Here is a 6,235-nt window from a genome sequence, read left to right as displayed (position 1 = left end):
GAACCGATGAGTGCCATCTGGTTTAGCTCCAGGCACTAGAACTGGGCACGGCTAACCCATGATCGCAAGATAGGCCATTCATCTTTGACATGGTCTTCAGCGTCTGATAAGATCTTTCCATGCTCCTTGAGACTGTGGATGATAAGTACTAGACACAACGTGCTTAATGGACAACTGGCACAACACAACTTCTCCTTCTCATGTGTGAATTCATTTTTTTTCCCGAGGTCAACAGAATTTTTATTGGTATGCTTCAGGCACCAGCTCGCTGTTTTAACAGTACTTTAATTTGACCTCAACTGTAAGAGCAGAATAAACTTCTTGAGCTTTACTGGACAGCACACAAGAGACTTCAGACACCAGATGGCAATTTTAATGTAATGGCAACCCTCTCAAAATGATTAAATTACTTCTTGACCTCCCGTTCATTGAAGCAAATATTACGTTCAGGAGGCGAATATTGTGAAGCACATCAAAACCATTGTACAAACAATGACAACAATGTGGTGTGGGAGAGGAGAATAAGAGTGGTAGAAAAAACTCTTTCTCCCTCCACACAAAGCACTGTATTCAACCACTCCAATTTGATGTTACCTGGCAGAAAGAGGCATGGCACAGTAGAGGTTAAAAATGAACAGTTTCTAATTTATTAACACCGGTAAATAATTATTGTAGTTACATGTGATTATTGTATGTAAAAAGGTACCAAGGTTACAGAGAAAATAAAAATGAGAAGAAAGAGTAAAGAGGGAGAAGAGAAAGAGAGGGGGAGAGAACGGCTCAGAAGCCTTCCGGCTTCCGATGGAAAACCCCCTGAGCAAGAAAGCTCAGAGGTCCCTTTTCCACATGTGAGCAGACTTTTATACCCCTGGCCAACAGGAAGTTGTCACTGGCCTACAGGAAGTTGTCACTGACCAATCAGAACCTGTTGTTTCTGATGTCACGCCCCCGGTGCCTCCCCTTCGGGGAAGACAAAGAGGGTGGGCGGTCCTGATGGCTGACACTTCACACGTAACCGTCAGACAAAAGACATGTAAAACAGAGGTGTCGAATCTTCACGCACAACCATCGACACAGGAATTTCACACTTCCCCCTGCAGACATCTGTTATGCAAGGCAAAAGCAGGCTCCCGTGATGTCCATTCTTACAGACGGCCGGTTGATCCCCTGGGGCACTCGAGTATTCAGGGTCCATGGGGATCACAATTGGGTCATGGTTGTGTATCTGCTTGCTTCCTGGTCAGTCGGGAATTCAAATGTAGCCGATAGTTGTGGTTCTGTGTCCTTTGCGATCTTCAGGCGTCTGAGATCACACTTGTAGGGAAACCTGCCTTCTTGACATAGATCAAACACAGCAGCATACATAGAATATTCAACTTGATCCAGGGCTTTTCACACTTGGTTGGGTTCTTTGTCTGGAGTGTGATGAATTTAAAAGGTTGTAGGTTTGCATACAGATTGTGCATGACTGTGTCTAATCAACAACAGTGGCCGGAAAAATAAATACAAATAAAAAGTCCCGCTTGTTGCCATGTGATTGGAAAATTACACCTTTATTAGGGAATTCATAACTCTGTGAATTTGCATCGGCTAACGAAGTTCAATCAACAACAGTGGCCGGAAAAATAAACACAAATAAAAATCCCGCTTGTTGCCATGTGATTAGAGAATTACACCTTTATCACTAAAAGCTATTATTTGAGATTATGGCATTGTTGAAGTGTTCCTTTTTACCTCTGAACTATCTGTCAACACAAATACAGGGGAAGGCAGAGAGACCATTTTTTTAATGAAGGCAATACATGTATTTGAACCACTTGCTGCAAAGTGCACAGGAGCATGTCATCTCCTAACAACAGATTATTCAGGTGAAGATTAATTAAAAATATCAACTGGGCAATTTACACCCAGTCAGCTGTGTTGATTTAATTGTTATGGGGAAATGCTGGGATGGCTGCCATGGAGAAGACTTGTTTGCACAATTTAAAAAACAACCATTGGACTTAGTTGCCAAATAACATTAATTGCTGTGATTAATTTATAAATAATTAACACATTTTTTCGTTATTTTTTCTATTTATCTCAAAAGCAATTTACGCATCTGTGTTTGCTGTCTACCTGTGTGGGTTCTGAAATTCAGCCTAGCCAGAGACAATGCCTACACAAATTGTTTTGCCTGATAATGCATGCACATTGTTTTATGTTATAATGGAGATACACATGACCAGATCATCTCCCCATCACTCCCCGTCTGACCCTCTTTTCCACACTTCCCTTTATCCCAGTTTTAAATATGCATTATAGCAAGCTTTAGCCTTAAGAATTAGCACAGATTAATTTAATTGCAAAATGTGTGATACATTTTTTTCCTCAAATGACAGCCCTACCTTAGACACATGGTTAGTGAGAGATAAATTTGTCTCTAACAAAATTCAGTGCAAGTGCTAGGGGAGAGCTGGTAGTGAGCAGATCAGACAGATCAAAGGTGATGAGGTAAGGCCAAACTGTGAGGGAAAAAAGAGAAACATTCCTCCTCTCATGCTTCACAGAATGATCAAGAGGCATAGGCTGTGAGGTGGGCCTGAAGGCCCTGTGCTCTTTCCTCTTCATTTTCTGCTCTCCAAGAGAGAAGTTCCATTTCTGCTGCATCAAAATAGGAGATGGCCTGAGATGGAGGTGGAGAGAATTTTTAAAAGGTTGTAAGGCAGAGATAGATGGAAAGATTTGCATCTAAGAGATTTTGAGCAGGGAGCTATAGTGAGCTGTGGGAGTGTGAGGCAAGTAGTGTGGAAAAAAGTGAGAAAGTGAAGGTGGTAGCACATATATCTATTTTCATATATTTCTCATGATTTAAGGTAATGTCTGTGTAACATTTGCATAATAAATCTATGACATTTTTTCCAAATAAATTTGGTCCAACAGCATATATCATATATAACCATGCACGCTTCATTCCTCAATGATAATTCTATATAAGCTTTCCTTTTACCATTTGGTAGTTGTTTTTCCCATGTTATGGGCTGAGCACAGGCTTCACTCACCCTACACAAATCAGTCACCATATATGAATCAAAGAATGAAAAAATGGTTCTATCACAGCAGGATGGATTTCCATGGTGCATGGAGATAGTTACACACTGTAGCTCCATGTGAGATGACTGATTTAAGTCAGCTGAAGAGCTGAAACATTTGAAAATATTTAGCAAATATATCACTGGGTTTGGTATAAAAAAAGACAAGGAATTAGTTTTGTCTAATACTGATAAAGGCTGTCCTGCATTGGTCCAATCTGGATTAAGATGTGCTTTGAAGAGGTGAGAAACGAAGGTGGCGAGAATAATTAAATTATTTATTGTGACCACAGTGTTAAAGAGGGAGGGCCTGCTATAGATTTTTAAGTTATATCAAATGCATATCATTTTAAGTTATAAATAATTTAAAAATGATATGTGTCACAACTAAGGACTTACGGGGGAAGGAAGCGCAGAGGTCTGACACAAATAAAGACTGGCGCGGTGGCCGAAAACGATTTAACTTAAATAACGAACACAAACTAACCCATAGGCGTGTGGCGATTGCCAGAACTGAAAATACACATTCACATACGATACGTGCACTAACGTCCACGAAAATGCCGGAGACCTGGAAGGGGCGGAAATATCCGGCATTTATGCGCCGTCAGGATTGGCCACCGGTATTGAGCTGCCGTCAATCCTGACAATATGATTTATATGGTGCTGATGATTAGTCGTCCATGGTTATAAGGAACTGTTGGGCAGCAGACTGACACTGCTGTATTAATATGGACCATTCGACTTACCTGTGTAGTTGTTTTCAGTTCTGGGAATTGCCACACGCCTGCGGGTTGCCTTAAGTTCTTTGTTATTACCTTTTTGGCCATCGTGCCTGTTTGTTTCCTTTTGGAAATAATTAATTGTTTCCAAGATTTCCTTCCCCTGTCAGCCCATGGTCGTGACATGTTTTGTGACATGGTGAGTAAATCTAGCAAGCACCGTTAAATGAAAAAAAAAAAACTCTCCTTTGGATGTTTCATGAAACAAATCTGAGAATCTGAACCTCAGATTTAGACTAATTTATTATAAAGTAATGAACTGATAGTCACAGAGAGAAGAGTGATGTAAAATGTCATCAGCACTGCAGCAAATCTTATGAGTCACATTCCCATAGGGATTTCCTTCTGAATTAATTTGGCTAATGAATGCAACACGGGGCTCAACAAATAAAAAAACAGGGAAGGAACAGCCCTACTAAAGTTTAACAGTTTAACTAAAAGGCTTGAAAAATTGAGTTGGAGGTCATGATATCATCTTGGAAGTTGAACTAACAGAGTAAAAAAACATTGGTTGTTGCATACCTATTACTGTCTGTCTATCCACATCTAATTTAAATGATGTTTCATGAAAGAATATAATAACAAAAAATCATGGCTTTCCACATTACATCGACTCTGATTGATAAGGGTTGGCATGACGACTGAATTGCAGGAAAAATCTACTGGGTGGCAGAATAAGCAGGATCAATACAACTACAATACAACAGTAGTGAAAGTGATTGTCATTGTGATACACAGCAAACACAGGTGCACACAAGGAAATAAGGTCTCTGCATTTAACCCATCACCTTAGTGAGCAGTGGGCAGCCATGACAGGCGCCCGGGGAGCAGTGTGTGGGGACGGTGCTTTGCTCAGTGGCACCTCAGTGTCACCTTGGAGGCTAAATTGAGCCCAAACGTGTGGTTTTCTGTAGTTACTGTAATCACATGCTTATGAATTAATTTGCCATAAGCAAATTTGACACCTCATCCACTGAGAGAGTCTCGTGGAAAATTAAGTAATGTGCGAATAAAGAAGGCGTCCCCAGAAATATTCACGATTACTAATAAAAGATCTTAATAAAGTGCTCTCTAGAAGATCTTTAGGTGTAGTGACCTTATATTTTAACAAAGGAAAACCAGAAATATCTTTTGTGGGTTTTATTGAACAAACAAATCAAAGAACCACATAGAATATAGTGGTATAGAAATATTTATAGCAATAGCATTCATCCACACCTAATCATGATCTCAATATAATGATAAGATGGTAGACCTCATTTAACTAGATATCATGTTAAAACTTGTATAAGTAGAACGGTGTTACAGATAAGTTTGCGTGTTTTGACGCAGACCCTTATTTAAGATGACAGGCGCGATGCAATGAGTACCATAGTGAATACCCCACTATTAACAATATACCAATTGCTGGGTGTTGTGTGGGTGAGGGTGTTCCAACTCTTAGGCAGGCTTTTGCGAGGTAGGTTGGCAGTGTTCCTTTGTTGCGCAGCAGCGGTTTCTCTCTTCTGCTCGGGTCTTTCACCAATGGTTGCTAACCACTCCCCATGGTCCACAATAGTCTACAAAGTCAGAGCGGAGGCGGGTCAAGCAACTGAAAACCGAAGAAGAGAAGAACAAAAGAAAGACAAAGAGAACTTGCAGGGTGAGCGTTTTTATCCTCTGTATTGATCCCCAATAGGTAGAGGTTTAGGGGCAGGGTTTAAATCATGGGACGCATGTGACGTCCCATGGCGGAGAATGTGTATGTCTGTTTGTGTGACTCTCTCTCTTTTTCGCTCTCTCTATATGTTGCAGGGTGTCTCCTCATCAGCCCATGATTGGACTCTATTCACACTTCCTATCATGATTGGTGGGCTGTAATAGGGAAGTGGACTCAAAATGGCGACTATGGGACTAGAGGAGAGGGTGTTGGTGTGAAGAGGAGAGGGTGTTGGTGAAGCGAGAAGGAAGTGGTGTGGTCTGGTCTGCTGGTCTTTCCATAGTTATCATATGGGCTTGTGACCACATGGTGGTTTGTCTTTTGTTTGATGAAGTGTCGCTCTGGGTTTTGGGAGGAAGAGTCATGACTCCTTGGATGTTGTTCCTAAATCGAAGAGAGGCCATCTGGATTCTGATCCATGGTTCTAGGGTGCAGGAGGTCTTTTAGGGATCAAGAGCCATAAACTGAAGGATGTGAAACAGGAAGATCTGACTTGAGATCATGCACTAATGCCATATCAGGCTACATAGGTAATGGTGGAGCGGCAACCTTCCGATTACGAGTCTGCTTATTTACCGCTAGGCCCCCACTGCTTCCAATGCCACTATTGACAATACATTTTGCATTTTTATACTGTGGAGGTGTGCTTACACAAGTTGGCCACTTTATTACTGTATAGTGGT

Source organism: Denticeps clupeoides, chromosome 1 (assembly GCF_900700375.1).
Source record: "Denticeps clupeoides chromosome 1, fDenClu1.1, whole genome shotgun sequence".
In the NCBI taxonomy this organism is placed as follows: domain Eukaryota; kingdom Metazoa; phylum Chordata; class Actinopteri; order Clupeiformes; family Denticipitidae; genus Denticeps; species Denticeps clupeoides.
The sequence above is the reverse complement of the archived record's forward strand: the minus strand, read 5'-3'. Positions refer to the sequence as shown.